This window comes from Mustela erminea, chromosome 3, assembly GCF_009829155.1.
Source record: "Mustela erminea isolate mMusErm1 chromosome 3, mMusErm1.Pri, whole genome shotgun sequence".
In the NCBI taxonomy this organism is placed as follows: Eukaryota; Metazoa; Chordata; class Mammalia; order Carnivora; family Mustelidae; genus Mustela; species Mustela erminea.
In genome coordinates this window covers 110627669-110647698 of record NC_045616.1, presented here as the reverse complement: position 1 = coordinate 110647698, position 20030 = coordinate 110627669, and the positions used below count along the sequence as shown (strand labels likewise).

The 20030-nt window shown below is 37.1% G+C and overlaps 1 long non-coding RNA gene across 1 annotated transcript in view; it reads left to right on the top strand.

Moving 5' to 3' along the window:
* The first annotated feature begins 6701 nt into the window (after nucleotides 1-6701).
* Nucleotides 6702-20030, top strand: part of LOC116586740 — a 56448-nt gene continuing 43119 nt past the window's right edge. The window contains exons 1-2 of the long non-coding RNA XR_004284130.1: nucleotides 6702-6740; nucleotides 14811-15019. This is a non-coding gene — a long non-coding RNA (uncharacterized LOC116586740). The remainder of the gene's footprint in view (nucleotides 6741-14810; nucleotides 15020-20030) is intronic.

Here is a 20030-nt window from a genome sequence, read left to right as displayed (position 1 = left end):
TTTGAATGTAAACTATTGTTGCCAACATTTTGCAGCATTTTTTAACCAGTAAAAACATTTTGCTTTGTCTATTAAAATGCTCATTTTGTAAATTGTTTTTCATGTGATTTAGGCTATAGCACAAATGCTTTCTCTCTCTCCCTCTGCAGTTAATTTTTCCTTTTTTATCAACACAATTTGCTGGATAAGTACTGTGAGTTATCTCTGAATTATGGGCTTTCTCTGTTGAATCAACAACTCAGTTTTAAGTATGAGAGAACTCTAGAACCCAAGTTAAATGGAAGAGCCATTTCTCAAGACTCTAATATGCCCATTTGGCGGTCCCGGAGTCACTTTAATTCCCAATGTGTGTCAGTTTGTGTGCTCTGATCCATGAACATTCTAGGGTACATTCTAGAGTTTGGCCTGGCCCAGAAAGGTGGGTTCTCTGTTATTCTGGGTAACATTTTAAAATGATCACATATGATGAAAATTAAGTGAGTCTAATTAACCATCAAAAATCTCTTAGGAAAGTGATACATTGGAGACCAACATAGTACTGTTACAAGTGTAACACAGCCTTTCTTCTAATGACAGAAAAGATTGCTTGTTTTTTATTGAGCACCAGGCGAAATATTAGTATGTTCACTGGTCATCATGAGCAAAACTCTACATTCTCAGATATTAGGATCATGCTCAGCATGGTGATCTAGGCCAACAGTATATGAGAGGCGTATATATTAGGACCATCTGAGGAGACAAGAGAGTCAAATCATCTCACTTCCATTCTGTATCTACCTGCCTCAAGGCCAATGTCAGACAGACCTGATTCCTACTTAGATTGTCATTCATTCTGTCCTCTTCCCTTTTTCCATCGTTCTCTCTCTAATTTCTCATAATCAACCCTTAAGAATTAGGTCCTGGATCTTTGACAAATAAGTTTAAATAAGGTTTTTCTTTTTAAATATTTTTATTAACATATAATGTATTATTTGCCCCAGGGGAAAGGTCTGTGAAGCATCAGGCTTACACATTTCACAGCACTCACCATAGCACATACCCTCCCCAATGTCCATAACCCAACCACCCTCTCCCTACCCCCGAACACCCCAGCAATCCTCAGTTTGTTTTGTGAGATTAAGAGTCTCTTATGGTTTGTTTCCCTCCCAATCCAAGATGGGATCCGGAAGTTTAAATAAGGTTTAGTTACACTCCTATGGTCATTCAGAAAATAAGAAGCAGTGTCAGCTTTTGACTCCAGCTCCCTAACACTAAAGCTTTAACCCTAGCCCGTGTGCTATAATATAAAACATGCCCATGAGTAGTCAGCCTCCGCAGTGTGGCAGTGTATGAGGGGGAAAAAAAAGCTGAAAATATAAAGTAGTCAAGCACCCGGAAAAGTACATTTGGTGAGAATTATGTCACTAACAATCTTGTAACTGTAGTGGTCTTAAATATATCTGCTTAGCCATGTACCTTGTTTGCTTTTCATTCTAATTCTTAAACCTCTGGGACTAGATTTCCAATGTCACCTTTCCAGCTGAGAGCAAGTTTTGACATTACTATGGCTCTGATAATGTTTTAAAAAAATTGTTTGATAGCTCTCCCCAAGTTGAAACCAGTGATTAATTAAAGACCTTACCTGTAGTGTAATGTACTATATATATATACTCCATGGTACCTTGGGAATTGAAGGGACTAATTTACTTGTAATTTACATAAAACTGGAACAAATAGGACTGACCAGTATCTTTCAGTTATTTCTGTGTTTGCCACAGTTATCTTCAGGTGTCTTATTAATTTTGTAAGCACAATTTTCTTTGCCAAAGTTCAGCATGTGTATGTGTCTATTGTTCCTTATCTGAGGTCTGCTTTCTTTCTTTCTTTCTTTTTTTTTTTTTTTTTTTTGAGGTCTGCTTTGTAAGTTGGAATCCAAATGTAAATGTATTGGGCCATTTTTGTATTTGGAGAATCATGATGTAATGTATGAATGCAGTATATGTAATGAATGAATTCAGTATAAACTTATAAGCCATCAATAAACTTGGAAGGTACGGCAGTAGCTACTCAAAATCTTAGGGCTTCACGATATACCAGCTTTTGCTTCATTTCAAAATCATTTTTTTTTTAAGAAATGAAAATTTACTAACCTTTCACTCAACACAAAATAATGGTGGGATCCTACTTCATTTATATTCAGTTGGGGTAACATATTTATTCTGGTACCAGATGTAGAGTGTTAATGGATTAAAGTATATAGACAAAGTGGGCAATTGTACTGTAAATGTTACTTAAGTGAATTTGGCCTGCAAGGGTATTATTGATCTATTTTATCTAATTTAGTTTGTATTGCAATTCAAGCTCAACACTGAGGATTGAAGTCATCTGTCTTCTATAGGTGAAATGACTTCAGATCTCTAGGGAACTAAACTAAGTGAGTAGGAAGTCTCTTCCTTTGAGGAAGCAAAGAGGGTGGAAATATTTTCCAGTGGGGTGAGGATGTGGGGGGAAATGTTCTCCTCCCAGGGACACTAGGAAATCATATTCCACCAGGAAGAAAACATGCAACCACCACTCAGGAAAACATTTTGATTTCCTTATCAATATTAAAACAATATCCTCTTAATAGCTGAAGAGTGGTACTTTGCTAGGTATGGAGCTCAGTGATGTTCCTTATCATCGATCACTTTGTAAATCAGCAGAACAGGAAGAAAGGTGCCCTTTATAGCCATTGTACAAAGCACACTATTGAGGGTTTCATGTTCACTTCCTCCATAATCCAAGTGTCCAGGCTTATGAATCAAACAGGGTGCAGTGAGCACAGAAAAGCAAAGTATCTCTTTATCTTTTTTTAAAGCTATTATGAAATTGCTTAATGCTAGATTTGTTGCTGAATTTTTGAACATAAATGATGAAGAATATAAACTGTTTGTGCCATTAAACAATTGTGAGAATATTATATTATATGGCTCTAATCCCCCCAATTATGATAGCCTGAATTCATGATGATTTTAAAGAAAAAGAAGGCACTAAGTATTTAAAAAATTGGGTTGTCAGGAAGTACACAACTGGTATACTTCATTAGTTTGCATCCTCTGACATATCGCTGTGACACAGGGAAGGATTCATATCTTCTTCAATTAGGGATAGGGACACTGAAACCTCAGGAAGCTTGGTGATCACTCCAGGGCCACCTAGGGCAAATGTAACCAGTTTTCCAGGTGGGAAAACAATACTACACATCTATACTTGTCTCCTGGCCTCTCTGCTTCTAAGTTGCGAAGAGATCTATTACTAAACAAAATAGTCAGATAGCTCCCAGGAGCCTTTGGATATGAAGTGTCTAATGACTTCTTGTAAAATGTCCCAGACCTGAAACATCTGTTCTGGAGGTACAGTCCATATTCATACCACAGTTTCAAGTTAACAACTTATTTCCTTTCCTTTTATTTTATTTTATTTTTTTTTTAAGTGCATAGCAGCTGTCTACATATTTCAGAGGACAGACCTTGATTTAAACGTCAGCCAGAGAATGTTGTATAGAAAACTCACAATTCACTGTGTGTGCTAATTAGAAGCTTCTTACACAAGCACATGGATTCATTTATACACTGATGAATTTTCAGTTGCCAGATAGCTCCAGTGAGAAGACCAGGAAAATAAAAATAGTCAATCTAATGAATTTAACATTTATTTTTATGCAAGCTGGGTAATTTTTAGAATTGTTTTGTTTTTTTGGAAGAATGATTTGCATGTGCAATGCATTTGTTTTATGAGACTTGAAATACTACTTCCTGGAAAAGGAAGACAATTTTTCTTGATTGAGAGGCATCTAGTCACATACCCAGAGTTAAACCCAAAATACCAGAAGTGAAAGAAGAGAGATTGTACCTAGGTCACGCATTCATAAGACTTGAAAGACAGAATAAAGAGCATCAGAGAAAAAGATCAAGGTGACTTATGATTTCACTGCATCATGGGGTAAATTTATCTCCAGTGTGAGCCCCACAGCTAACAAAGTGTAATCATTTTGTTCCCTTTCTGTTGCATCCCTCCAGTCTGGGATAACAGGCAAATGTCAGTTTCTATTGCCCACAGAAAAGCAATTTCATATGCTGTTCTCTTAAAATATTTCCTTTTCCTTTGTTTTACTTGACCCTCATTAGATACACGTAAACAGAAATACATGTTTATCTCCATCCTTCAAACATGTGCTGACATTTTTGAGGCATATGACAGAAAAGATCATGGTCTTAGGCATTTCACAATCATGTGGGGGAACCATATAATTAAAAAAAATGAGTTCATAATGAAGATAATTATAAGTAGAGAGAATTATTAGATAGACTCTAAATATAGCATGATAAAGAATTATTGGGTGGAGCAATTATTTTATTGCGATAAAAGGTTGATTATAAAAAGGCCTCCTCAAGGAGATAAAGTATCTGAAGGATGGAAGGAAATAGCCATGCAATGCTTTGAGGGAATGATCTTCCTGGAGAAAAGAACAAATATAGTAGCCTTGAGACAGGGTGATTTTTAAAAAATGGAAAGAAAGTAATAAAGTTTAGAGCATAGTGATCATAACTTGGCTAAGTGGAGTTTGGTACAAGGTGAAGTCAGGGAGATTAACAGGGGCTAAATCATGAAGAATCTTATTGGCCTTTGAAAAGGAAACACTTGTATTTCATTCCTTATTTAAATTTTGATATGGTTTTCTACATAATACCTATGTGGTGAGCATTGTACCAGGTACTTTATAGGTACTATTTCGGGTACCTTCACCACAACCCTGCAAGGAGGGCAACAATATTACTATTTTGTGGGTAAGAACATGAAAACTCAAAAAGATTAAATAAATTTCCCAAGATTATTTAGCTAGTATGAAGCCAAGATTCTAAGCTAGATCTAACTCCACAGTCGGAGCCCTTGTCTACTCTTCCCTCTGCTCTACTTGCCCTCTATCCGATTTCTTAGAGATGCATATGTCTTTCTTACAAATATTCTTATTAACTCCTACTTACTCTCCAGGAAACATTTTGTCCCCCGTCCTCTATTCCCTGCTCCTCCCCCTTTTAAATCTCATCTTCCACCAGTTTTGGATGACAGTGCTGTGAGGGACCATAGCACCTTCTGTTTTCCTGTATCACCACCAGTATCCCCCTTTGGTTGTTATCTTTACCAGTCTTCCTCACTACACTGTATCCCACATAATGAGAAAGACCGGGTCTGTGACAGCACCCACAAGATCCCCTAGCACCCTGGGTGACAAAGAGTAAATGCTGAAATACTGAGCACTAAAAAGAAAATAAATGGAATTTAAGGTCCAGATTCACAGGACCTTAAAAGTACCATAATTGAACTAACCAGTTCAATAGCTTCAAAAATGATATGACAGTGTATGTATGTATACTGTTGATATTTAATAGTGAGCTATTAAAACTCCTAAAATAACGTAATATAGAGTAATAAGTGCACTTTTGGTCTCCTTGCCTGCAGTCTCTCAGTGTTTTCATTACCTCCCCAAACCACACAAATCTAGAATTTATAGGAATTAAAGGGAATGATGCAGTAGTCTTAAATTATGTGGATTCACATCCTAGCCTGGCCTCATGTCAGCAGCAAACTGTAGTTTTCTCATCCCCAAAGCTGTGCCAATAGCTTGTATCATTTTATGAGGACTAGAAATAATAAAGCACCTAGCACAGGGAACAGGAGGTAACAGGTATGCATCATTATAATACTCTTCTTAATAGTAGTATTGTGCTCTCATCTTTAGACCCTTGGAGTCATTCTCCATTGCCAACCCAGATAATAAAATTACTTTGTGTGACCTTTGTGAGTTCCACAATTAGTTCTTTCTTTTCCAGCCGTAAATTCCTCTACATTCCTCTGATTTCCTTTATCCATACAGGTATCCAGCTTCCTTGTCTCCAACATGCTTGGAGTCTTCAAGCCTTCCTGCCTTTGGTTATACTGTGTTTATAGGCTGGATAATTTTTTACCTGCTTAAATTTCTTTCACTCTGAAAGACCATATTGGGTTGTGTGTATAAGAACATGGCCTCCAGGGGCACCTGGGTGGCTCAGTGTGTTAAGCCTCTGCCTTCAGCTCATGATCTCAGGGTCCTGGGATAGAGCCCCGCATCAGGCTCTCTGCTCAGTGAGGAGCCTGCTTCCCTCTCTCTCTGCCTGTCTCTCTGCCTACTTGTGATCTCTGTCAAATAAATAAATATACCCTTAAAAAAAAACATGGCCTCCAAATCCAGTCTACCTGGTTTAAATCCTAGCTCCTGTATATACCACATCTGTGACCTTGGGTGACTTACTTAACATCTGTATGCCTCAGTGACAGTAATATAATTAGGATTGGAAAATGTTACTCTCTCAGGGTGACAAGGACTGAAAGAGTTCACGTATGTGAAGTACCTATAACAGTGCCTGACAAGAAGTGAGCATTGCATGGAATATTAGCTGTCATCATCATCATCATCACCTTTTTCCAATATTCCTCTGTATGCAAAATGTTTTCTCCTATTATTTGTCAGAATATCTGCTTTGCTTAGTGTTCTACCAACATTTCTATTGTATCTTTATTACAGAGCTTAAAAAGTTATGTTTAATATTATAGTGTATGACTTGAATGCTTGCCACCCCCATAAAATTCTGTTTCTTTAAGGCAGAAGTCATAATAAACTCTTTTTCATCTCTTTTATTATCACAGGGCCTTAGAACAGTGTTTTCTCAAATACTGTATACCAGGTAAGTGTGAAATGAGTAAGAATGGATATGTCTAATTGATTCGTTATTTACTTGCTCATTGTTTGTCTTCTTGTATGAGAACAAAAGCGTTGACCCTGTCTGTCACTGCTGTAGTCCCAGAGTTTAAAACAGTGGCTGGTATAAAATAGGTACTTAGGAAATATTTGTTGAATGAAAGATGAAAAAAAAAAAAAGATGAAACTAATGAGTGAATCAGTGAATGAATGGATCAGTGAATAAATCGAGATAACCATATTTGGGTTTCTTAAAACTCTTTCTTTAGTGAATTAGAAAATATGTGCTTCAGCCCTTAAGTTCTCCGTGTATTTCCACACACAAACATATTATGTGTATACAGATTGCAAAATTGGAATCATTTCCAGAATCAGAGTGTAAATCGGACATGTGCTTGACTAGGTGGCAGGGAGATATTTGAACAGAAATATCTTGCCTAGAGAAAAGCAGGTGGAATTTGCCTTTTCAACATTTTTGTGCCAAGCCAGATAATTTACTTCTCACCTGGGAACAATTTCCTTCCCGCAGCCATAATGTGAGTTTCACCACAGCTGTGGAGCTAAAGTCAAAGTCAAAGTAGAGATTGCTGCGTCACTTGCTGGGAAATGACTTTTGAGTTTGGGTCTGTGTCCTTGTCTGGCAGCTTTCTTATTTGTGTTTAAAAACATGGACTGCAGAGAGGTGCACATCTGTTTCTGAATGTGTAAGTGGAATATGGAAGGATTTTTTTTTTTCTTCTTTCTTTTTTTTTTTTTTTTTTTTTTTGTGGCTTTAAATTCCTGGACTCTTTAGCTGTCCCGATAAATGCATTCTGACTTCTACTTTTCCAGCCAAGAAGCAGCAGCTGCATCTGGATGTGTGAAATATACATTTGAGTTAACAGTATTTAAGGGAAACATACGTTTCTTTTTTGTCTCCTGTACCCACAGTTTTGAGACAAGCAGACTTATCAATATGATGCTGGTCATCACTGTTCCCTCTTTTCTATACAATTTTCTATTCTTAGCACTGTATAGTCAGACAGGGAATAAATAAATCACTCTCTGTATTGCTTTCCATTTTGCTATTTTCCCCCTTATGATAATGAACATTTCATAAGAAGATCAGAGTTTTATAAGTTGGAATCTTAGAGACAAAGATCAGGACAGGGCCAGGCTAGGGGTAGAAGGAGGAATATGTACTTTATTTTATGCCCAAGTTATGAAAAGAGTCACTAAAATTCTCCAGTGCTGACCCAGAAACCTTAATAACAGCCTCCATTTTCCAAAGGCAGTGGAGACAGTGGAATGACACATGGTTATGTTATACCAGCACCAGAAACTAAAGTAGGATAGAGAAAAATGTTTTCAAACATTGCCTGTGAGTAGGTAATGAAGGCCTACAGAGTGTGACTGGATAACTATCATACTCCTGGACACTCTTGTCGAATTCCTGACATGGTATATTGAATTTACAGAGTTGTACTCCTCCGTTTTTTTTAAGACATTTCAGTCTTGGGAGTCTTCTTTTGCTAAGAGAATATGCTCACAAGTGTAACACCAAATGATATCACCTATTAACTCCTTTATACAAATTAGCTGACCTATGGCTAGAAATGTTGTAAGCGACCATCAAATAGGTTATCTGAAGTTGCAGAAGCTCTGAGCACAAGAAAGCAAGCTGTAGAGGCCTCCAAAAGTAAATTTTACATGCCCAAAGGGGAGAACATGAGTCTTGAAGTTAGAGATCCATGTTTAGAACCTAAGAATGTGTGTAGCACATGCAATATTTGAAGTCCACCTGTCCTCACCTGACTCACCTGAAGGAAGAATACATGGGAGCAGTTCAGAAACCGCTTTGCTTTACAGATTTTGGGCACTGAGCATCACAGAAAGAAACAAACAAACCAAAACAACACTACCAGTCATAATCTAAAGTAAGAGTTGTCATTGCTTCTGTTTGGTAAATAAAGTTTTAATGGAACACAGCCACACTTGTTCATTTAAGTATGGCCTTTGTTGCTTTCCTCCTGCAGTGGCAGTTGAACAACTACAACAGAGATCTGGCTCACAAGTCTAAAATAGTTCCTGTCTGGCTCTTTAAAAAGAAAAAAAAAAAGTTTGTCTCCCTTGCTCTAAAAAAATCTAGAGTAACTATGTTGCCTTACACAATACATTGGAATCAGCAATGGGAACCCATGAAGTCCTCCTAGGAATTGTGTTATAACCAGAGGACATATGGAAAATGAAAAAAAAAATGTATTTCTGGTGCTCCTCATTGGCAATAATTCTGAAGTCATACACAGTTTCTAGTTTCATTTTCTTACATTAATCACAAATGAAATATTGGTCAGCTCTCCTAGACTCAATTAGTGCTTAATGAGATGTCTTGTATTTTTTATTCCCATTAATCTCTGTTTGAAGATATTTACTATTCTTCCACCATTTTCTTGAAAATTCTTTGAGCTGCTACAAATCTTAAATTTCAAAATATAATGTAATATTTTTTTATATGTGCAGAGGGGCCGATCATGTATCTGTTGAGTGTTGATACAGGAGTCAAACTCTTCACCAGAATATAAAATAAGTCTAGAAGAATGATTGCCACTGGCTGAAAGCAGAAGACCTGTTGAGAAAATGACAGTAGTAAACTTTAATAGGGTGTGTGTGTGTGAGTACGTGTGTGTGTGTGTATATATATGATTGAGGAAAAGAGAGAGATTATTTGTGTATTCAGGAACAGTTGTGTGTGGTATAGGATACTTTTAATGTACTGGGGTTTGCGAGGAAAGCAGATTTTGAGAAGTTTTGATGAAGTTTATCAATGGGATTATATCTTTACTCTTTCTTGAAGGAACACTGATTTCAATGGTTTCTCAATGATTTTGTTTGCTGAGATGGGACGATGATTTGAGTTATGTTCTGTACACCAGATGGGCAGCATATTATGTCAGCTTTCTGTGGGTTGCCTGTGTCAAATGGGGCTGGATTGGTATACATACAGGGTTGGTAGGAGAACTGCTTCAAAATGTATGTGAAAAGTAACTAAGGTCTGATTTTTCCTAACAGCATCTGTTATTATCGCTGCATTTACTATGTTGTCATGGCTAGCAGAAAGATTCCAGTATAACTTTGAATTAACTTGAAGTGATTGGGTTTTATTTCAATCATTTCCTCATACAAAAGACCATCGATAGTATTCTGATCAAAAGTTTTGTAACCCGTAGAGCTGGGACTTGAAAATCATGTGTTTTAGTCAAATAAAAGGAAAAGGACAGCATTTCCCATTTCTGACGTGAGTTCACATTGTCTTTTGAAAATTTAAGCCTCGGAATACATTATGTGCTTTCTTCTTTGCACCTGGTCATAAACCTTTTAGTAAATGCTTGCTGTTAAAATGATAAATGGATGCTGTTAAAACACTTTAATGCATAGTGCACCAAAAGTGCCTACTTAAAGGCTAGTTTCCCTTCAGAATTTTGAAGAAGATGCCTTCTCAGCTTTTCTTTCTTGGCACAATTCTTAACAGAATGGGAATATGTATATGCCTGTATTCCTCTAAACGTCCACCAGAGATAGTTATATTCCTGTAAAAGCTTCAAATGGCTTTAATTAGATATTCTTAGTAAACAGCTCACCTCTTCCTTGTTTTCCTCCCTTCCCCAAAGGTTTGTGAATTTGGCAGAAGGTGAAGTGGCATGGGTTGTATTTCAAACTTCCTAGTTTGACTTTTCCTGCCCAGTGTTTTTGAAGATGAGAATCTGTAGTGCGTATGATTTCTGGGTGAAAAATGTGTTACTTCACACATTATTTAAATTTCTAAAACTTTATGTTAGAAACAGAAAACACATTTGGGTAAAATCCAATAAACAACAACAAAATCAATTAACTTGAATTTTCTTTGTTTTAAAATACACACAAGCCCAGCTCTCTGAAATTATATGAGGATAAACATATAATATTATGAAGACCCACAGATTTGCTTGCTTGTTCTTGAAATTTCCTTGTCCCTTGATAGTAAATGTGCTTAAGTGCATTCATAATATCAAGTTATATAGGGCTATCAAATTTTGGAATTTTACAAATTCTGGAATTTTGTGAATTTTTCTTAAAAGGCACACCCATTTTCCTTTAAATAGGAATAGTTTTATCAGTGTTCATCTAGAGCTTCCAAAATTGTGTTTGATCAAGAGACCACCATTATAGGCTGAGTTACTACATGAAACATATAACCAAATGCTCATTAGAGACCTATGAGTTAATGTTCTTTTTTTAAAAAATATTTTATTTTTTTATTTGACAGAGATTACAAGTAGACAGAGAGCCAGACAGAGACAGAAAGGGAAGCAGACTCCACGCTGAGCAGAGAGCCCCATGTGGGGCTTGATTCCAGGACCTTGGGACTATGACCCGAGCCAAAGGCAGAGGCTTTTAACCCACTGGGCCACCCAGGTGCCCCATGAGTTAATATTCTTAATTAGACAGTTAAAAGCTGGTGTTTGTATGTAACATTTGTGTTATTAAATGCTATTTCAGAATTTATGTACAGTTCTCAGACTATAGTGATCTAATACTAAGATAAACGGAGTCCAAAGTGCTGATTCATGTAAAGCATAGCTTTTTTATAGAAACAGAAGTTTCTGTTTTATTCCACTTTTTCCCTCATTTTGCTGAAGAAAATATATGGGGAACCCCTTTAAAAAAGGGGGGGGCAACAATTAGTTTTCATCACCAAATGCCTGGACTTCATATTTTTTTTGCTTTCTCTTTAAGTGCATATTTCTCAATGCCAATTTTAATATGCTAGAACAAAAGAGCTAAATTTTCTTTTCTTTTTTTAATTTCCTTTTTTTTTCTTTTTAAGATTTTACTTATTTATTTGACAGACAGAGATCACAAGTAGGCAGAGAGACAAGCAGAGAGAGAGGGGGAAGCAGGCTCCCCACTGAGCAGAGAGCCCTATGTGGGGCTTGATCCCAGGACCCTGAGATGATGACCTGAGCTGAAGGCAGAGGCTTAACCCACTGAGCCACTCAGGCGCCCATCTTTTTTTTTTTTTTTTTAAGATTTTATTTATTTATTTGACAGAGAGAGTGCACAGGCAGGGGCAGGCAGAGGCAGGGAGAAACAGGCTTCCTGCTGAGTAGGGGGCCGGTTGTGAGCCTCACTCATAGGATTCTGGGATCATGACCTGAGCTAAAGTCAGACACTTCACGTCAAAGCCACCCAGGTGCCCTACATTTTCTACTTTTAACAAGTCCTTCCTATATGCCTGAGTAGCAATGAGCTAACAATAGCTTTTTACCTTTATGACAACTCCCATTGCCAAGTGTAGGCTATTTAGAAATTGTACAAAATGAAAATAAATACCTGGTTTCCAACACAGGCAGTCCTCTGAAATGCCGTCTATCATTTGTAATTTCTGTGATGTTATTTGGTGGTTATGATTTATCACCTTGCCACTGTTATGAGTCAGCCGTGAAATCTCCATGACTCAATGGCACATAACAAAAGCAATCAGGAAAGTGACATTTGAATGAAGGGTTGGTGGATGGGTTTGAATAAGATTTCATTAACTTAAAGAACTAAGGCAGAGTAACTCCCCCAGCTTTTCAAAATCTTACAAAGTCAGCATTTCAATTCTTTCTTTTCATTGGTAATAGTAAACTGGGGAGGGGGTGGGGAATTCCCATCATTTGGAGACAAAAAAATACAAATTTATGGAGGGTGACAGTATGGGTTTATTCTTACTTTGCATTCAATCTTTTATTTTTCCACTGTGTTCAGAAGAGACTTTTGTTAAACTTGCAAATTTCTTACTGCTTTTAAATTTGCTTGCTACCCACCTGTTTTTGCTTAGATGCTAAATTAATAGCAAAATGAATTTATTTCTTCAGTAAATATGTATTAAGCCTAGATCCTGTGTCAGGTATTGTGTAAGACAATAGGGTTGAAACAATAAGCAAGGCAGACATGACCCTCCCTTACAAGGACATTTCAGTCCAGTGAAATGAGTCATACTTACTTTTCCAGGCTAATTGCCATTAATCTTGAGTGTGAAAATGCCCACTTCCAAGCATTAAAGAATATTTTCTATATAAGAACTTGACTTTGCAATGTTTCACTATTTTAAGCTACAGTTACCTTCAGATAGAAAAGTGGAACAAAGATTGGTCTGTTGGCAGGAAAATGACTGATCTGGGTACCTGCCCCTCAGCCCGGTGGACTCCCTTGTTTGACAGTTTATATTGGATGCTACTTCTGTGATTTGCAAGTACTTCCGTGATTTGCACTTACTTTGATCTAGGAAGGGAAATATTGGGTGGAGTTCTTAAGAGGTTTGCTAGAGCTCAGTTCCTAGGTTGTAAGTATCATCCTGACACCATTAACCACTGATTGCGTTATGCTCATCATTACATTTAAGGGACATTGGAAAGAAAAGATAGGAGTTTTTAGGTAAAAGACACTGCCATAAATGGAAATATGACTCAATCACAAATTCAAAAGGATGATGAACTCTCTGCAAATAAGAGCTATGGTTTTTACTTCAATAGTAGCAATACCTGGGATAGTGTCTGGAACAGAATGGCAACAGTAATACTATCTCTTCTTTATTGAAAGCATTCTGGGCATCAGGCATTATGCTAAATATCGAGTGAGAAGTACTGATGAATGAATCTTTGTTGTACAGAAAGAGTAGAGAGGCATAAAGATTAGCTATTGAACCTATAGACATTGATACAATAATTTTGGGAGAAATTGTGCCACCCTCCCTTTGGAGGGAAATATGTGAAATATGAAGAGATTGGATACAGTACTTTGGAATGGTTTGCTTCCTTTCAACTCCAAGAATAAGTGTAGCCATAAACTCACAAGGAATCGGATGAAGAAGAATGAGGCACTACTGATACAGCTAGATAAAGCATACTCCATTCCTGGTTGGCCTGAGAATAGGACATGACCTTATGGAAATGGCATCATAATGAGAAAAAAACAAGCAGTGGTTTAAGGTGTGGATACATCTTACTCCACCTTTTTGGAAAGTTCTGAAGAACTTAGAATGTAGGCTAAAAATGAGGTTATGAAGTGAAAGTAATACTGATTATACAAATGTTAACTTGAACCTAAATACTAGACGAATATTCCTGATACTTGTCAACTGCTGTTTTTATCAGTACTCTGAAGTCAGTATGGGGCATTAAATCATGGAACTATTTTTCTAAGTTGCCTCACTTCATCTACTCTGAATTGGGTCTTAGGAAGAAACCTTAGGAAATATAAAACCCAAGATTAGGAAAAGCTTGATACATTTGCTTTCTTTTTATGTTGGGACTGTGTTTCAAGCAGTCTAAGTCTCTTGAACTACTCTCCCTGGCATCCTCTCAAAGGACTGGGCACATACAATTCACATTGATTAAGAAACCCACACCCACTTTTATAAGAAGTCCACGCTAAGGACTTCACATAGATGATTTTTGTTTAGTCCTAAAATCAATCATACAATGTGTAAATCATTATTCCCATTTTACAGATGGGTTAACTAAGGTTTATAGAAGTTAGGGGATTTGTTCAGGGTTATAACTGGTTTGGTATCACCAACTTCATAGACTTCAGACCTGATTGTAAAGTGAACCATGAACAAATGGCCAGAAATGAGCAAAGCCATTAAAGATAAAGTGAAGACTGAAGCAATTGGAGGGAGAAATTCTTGGCTAGAGGAACAGACCTGTCAGGGCAAATAGGGATCAATTTTCTTATTAATTTTTTGCTTCCAGGCAAACTGGAGAGTACAAAGATCGTACCTATAAAATTTTCCATGTCAGCCATGACCCCACCCAATGCCACAGCCCCCCTCACTGTTAAAGATGTTCAGCTAATGTAAATGTAAATGAGACTAAAGAATTGGTTCAACAAATCAAGCTCCCACCGAATTAACCCCCTTTCCCTTCTACAGTATGTTGTGTTCCAGCCCAAGGGTTCTTTAGCTGAACACATAAATGAAGTTTCACAGCCTTCCAAATCTGCTCTGCAGGCCGTGCCCAGGTGCTAACATTGTTCTTCCCCTGTGCCCACGTAGGAAATCCTCCTGGCATTTAAGATCATCATCTCCCTCAAGCCTTCCTGTCAGAAAAAGAACAGCCCTAAGTGAAATGCTGCAGATCAGTGAGTTGGTAAACCAGCTCTGGAAACAGTGTGTTACAGCCGATCAGACCTCTGAAAATATCCCACTTTGAAGATGTAAGAATGAGAGAGACACATCTGAATTAGGACGCAGAGAAGCAATTGGTATGTGGGCAAGTTCAGGTGACCTTTTTAAATGACAAGAATTTTTCACTTCCGATCTCAGAAACAGCTTTCAAACCACCAAGTTTTGGTAGAGAGGCTATAAATTATGGTAATAAAATAGAATATAGCCAAGAACTACTCAGTGCAACTTAAGTGCCTGGCACCGAGCTACCATGAATATCATGCATGGGATCATGTAATCCCTTGAAACCACCTTAACAGGTTGGTATTATTTTTACCTCATTTTGTAGAAGAGGAAAGATGCATAACACCCTGCCCAAGATAATGGAACTAGTTTTACAATCAGATTAAAATGCAGATTGATGGGGCTTCAAAGCCTTTGTTCTTCCAACATTAGACCACATGGCTTCAAAATGAAGGCCAAAAACCAATGCAAAGAGAATGGGTGTAAAGGGAGCAACACTTTTGAGGACAGACTATATGCTGGGTGCTCTATCAAGAAAGATATTCATAGTGGTAGGAGTACTCTGTGTATCACTGTGGCCTGTGTAGGAAAATGGCTCACGGTGAGATTCAATTCATAAGAGAGCCTGATGCACTTCTCTCAGGTAAAATCGACTTCTGGGCGACAGGATCTGATTCTGATTGTTTAACAGTACTAAATTTATCCAGGGACAAAGCATTAATCAGGGAGATGGAATGGAGAATGTTCTGTATAAGAAATGACAGCTCCTGCTTGAAGGAAGAAAGGAGGGCTTGTGCATAATCTAGTGTTTTCAAATGGACCACAGAGCTAAAAGGACACATGGAATAGATTAGACAGAGAAAAGCATTTTAGATTTTGGAAATTTTAGATTTTAGATTATAGAAACCTCCAAATAATTGTGGACTATATATAGGGGTGTGGATTGGTAGACTCACTTGGAGGAATCAATACTTCGTTATTTATGTTATTTAATAGTAGACTGTTATTCTTTAACTTTTTATGAAAGAACTACAGTTGACCTTTGAGAAGTCTTACGGCAGTAAAACTGGTATAAACTGATGGTTGGCCTTATCAAGTTTAAATATTTGAAAAGGTATAATTCATGTAAATGTTTAGCCTTTTTTTCACTGTGCAAGGGCAAAACCTGCCTAGGCTGGTATTTACTTTTCTAATTAGAAAAGCTTGAGTGATGTGAACAATTAAGATAATACAATACCTTTACAAGATAATTAATCTTTTCTTTGTGACTCATCCTACCACATCCCAAGCTGATAATGTTATTTACCTCCCAGTTAAGGGTATGTTAGAATGTAATTGGAGCCATTTGCTTTGACTATCAGAGGAGAAAAGATCATGCAATTTGCATCTCATATATTTAGAAATTAAAACTGAAGGACTGACCACTTGACACCACAGAAGTTCCTGAAATGAAGCCTGCTGAGCTCAATTTGTTGTGGCTGCTAAATGAATCCTCTCTCCAATTTGAATGCATGATGAAACTCCTATTAGAACACTGCACTGTAATAATTGACAACATAATGAAACTGCCAAAGACAAAATGCAAATACTTCTCTACTGACCCTTCAGAACTGCATTCTGTACTTAGAAAGAAGCAAGTGCCTGTGCTAGACAAGTAACATTCCCCTTTTTTCTTCCTCCCCTCTATCCATCAGGGACCACAGAGACACTCTTTTGGACACCCATTCCTTTAGAATCAGACAGTTGAGAGTTGGCAGTCCATAGTAGGTTGGACTATTTGGGATAGTATATACATTGAATACCAACAATATTTGAAAGCAACTATTATCTTCTATCACTGATGTTTTATGAAAGAAATGTATTTTTAGAACTAAAAAATGAGAAGGCTATTATCCCAGTGTAATAATTTTATAGACTAATTTAGCTTCATTAAACAAACAAGCTATAATTTTTATTTCCTGGATTTGCGTCTGATCTGTGGAACCTTGATAAGGCATCAGCACTGATCTTTGGAAGGAAATCACTAAGCTACACACTGCCTTTTTTTTTTTTTTTTCATTTTTAATTAACCACTCAATCCACTATAATTTGGCCTCTGATCCTTTCAAGATCCATAATGAGTAATGTCTTTGGTTGCTGGCTCAATGGTCGCTTGTCTCCTTTATATAACTGGAGGTCCTAGCATTTGATACAAGTGATCTCTCCTTTATCTTGGAAAAGCTCCCTTCCTTCTGTTTCAAATACTCCACATACTCCTTGGAATTTATTCTGTGGAGTCATTTTTTTCTTACTCCTTCTGCAGTTTTGCACTTTATCATTGAAAGATTATTCTTCGGGGTTTTATCCTAATTCTCTCTTTTTTTTTTTTTGTTTCTCTGCACACTCATTCTCAGTAACCTTGCTTATTCCTATGGCTTTAACTAATCACAAATGTTGACATTGAGGCGGCCCTTGCTTCTGAGTGTCAGATCCTCATCTCCGACCTTTAATATTGTCACTTGAATACCACAAAAAGCATTTCAAACTCTTTGAGTTCCCAAATGGAACTCATATATCCCTATCCTCTTGTGAATGTGAGTAGAATTACTCTTCTCCCATTGTCCAAGTCTTAAACCTAGATACCATCTTGACTCAATCACCAAGGCTTATTTTTCTGCCTCTGAAGTCAGGCTACCTTTACCTAGCACTTGGATTCCTTCAGTAGCTAGCTAGCCATGTTGTACTCCACTATTGTTTTCACCAAATCTTTCTGCTTACTGTAACCAGAACATGTTTTTAAGCTCACATCTGATGTTCCCCATGCTCTAATGGCTCCCACGTTACCTTTCTGATGATGCCCAGACTCCCTGATTTGACTTATAAAACCCTGTGGCACTCATGAACTTTTTCTTGCTTATATCTCCAGATGATTAATTATTCTATAATTTCTTTTTACTCACCTGCATTTAACATCAGACAACATTCAGTATTATTTCATACTCATATATGATTATAATCAATGATTTTATTTTTCCTCAAACATTTTTGGAAACCAAGGGTATGTATTATATAAGATTATTATGAGGCAATGAGATGGTATCTGTGATATTAGTCATGTTAGTGAACTACTTCCAGCCTCAGTTTCCTCATATGTCAGATGGAGAATATATTACTACCTACTTTTCTAGAATTGCTATTTGGATTGCATGGGATAATGGTCGTTAAGTGTTTAATACAATGGGTCTCATAGGGTTATTACAGTTTTTGAGTTTATGTATAAAGCATTTAAAGTAATATATAGTGTTCTCTGTAATTTTTTATACTTATATATAATCCTCCTCACATACTAAAAGTAAGCCTTATCTATTATTATCTGTCTTGGCCAATCTTACACTCCAAATAGGCAATAATAATTTCTTCCTCTTTGGGCTGTTCTCCCATCTAGAATGCATTCTCACCTCCCTCCTACTTGCTGATTGAAACTCCACTTATCTCTAGGTGAGTTAGTTTAGGTTCTTCCTTCTCCATGAAGCCTTCTCAGATGTCTATTATTTCTTTGGATATTTTCTTTCTCAGAGCCCTCTTTCTTTTTGTTTCTTTTAGATTTTTTTTTTTTTTTTTTTTTTTTTAAATCTAAAGGGAGAGGGAGTGGGAGAGGGAGGAGCAGATTCCCCACTTAGCAAGCAGCCCGACCCAGGACCCATCCTAGGACTCCAGGTTCATGATCTGAGCCAAAGGCAGATGCTTAACCAATTGAGCCCCCCAGATGCCCCAGGATTTTATTTATTTATTTGACAGAGCAAGGGAGAAAGAACAAGCGCACATGCACACATATGCCAGTGGGAAGGGGCAGAGGGGGAAGGAGAAAGATTCTGAAGCTGACTCTGCACTAGGAGCCTGACACAGGGCCTCAACGTGGGACTCTGTCCCAGGACTGTGAGATCATGGCCTGAGCCAAAAACCATGAGTCAGATGCCCAAATGACTGAAACATTCAGTTCTGCCTCTTAGAGCTCTTCTGATAATTAGTGTCATAATACATACACTGTCTTAGTTCTTAAATTGTCTTAGTTCTTGTGCATAAAAAACTAAGCCCCTTCAGCCATCTGAAGCTGCATCTTGTGGATGACTGAGTACACAGTTGAACTGATTTCAGAGTAGCCTCTACAGTCCATTATACTTTTCCTGCCCACCTTCCTATCTTCAGCAGGTATTTTCAGTAGCAATTTCTAGATCCTTATTTTAAATTATTAGTTAATGATGATTCTGCAATACATTTTTTAAGCACAAAAAATGAGAAATGGCACATTGAAGTCTTCTCTTTTTCTTTTACTTAAAATTGAAAAATCTATATTCTGTAGTTTATTCCAAAACAAAAATTACACACTGCTTCCTGAATCTTACCCTCTTTGGATGTTTTCTAGGTTTGTGATTACTTTCCATTTTCAAAATTTCTGCCTGGAATAGTTTTACAGGTTTCACTGTTTCTTGGGAAAGGAGAGATTTTTCACTACCTTATCGGGATGACAAATGCAAGCCTGCAGCATAATATAATTTCATTAACCACATTAAATGTTCAGTATCTCTCTTCTGCACTGATCGCTGTGGTGGATAGATACTCTTACCAAGGAAAAATTAAAGGTGGGGCTCTTGAGGTGATGGAATGTGAGAGGAAAATTTTCTTGTACTATTTCCTCTTAAAATTCTGACTTTAGATACTAAATCACATCTCCACTGTGGAATGAGGACTTCCTTTACATTCTATCTTTCTACACAAGTCAGATATTATAAATTTCTTATTTCTCTTTCTAAACTTCCTTATCCTTATTCACCATTAAGAATTCTCTTGGGAAAAATGGCTTTTAGGTAATACTTTGCTTTGTATCAAAACCAGAAATCTAATCAGAGAGGGTCCTAAAAAAATCATGCAAATATTCACTTGAATATAGATATTCATCTCTTGCTTTTTTCTAGGATTGTTTGTGGTTGGTTTCAGAAAAGATCTGGGACTTATACCATGCTATGGACTAAGAGCATTTTTCATTTTATGCCTCCATCTTTCATCCTTTATTGATGTCTTTGAAAATAAAAAAAAGGAGATGAGCTT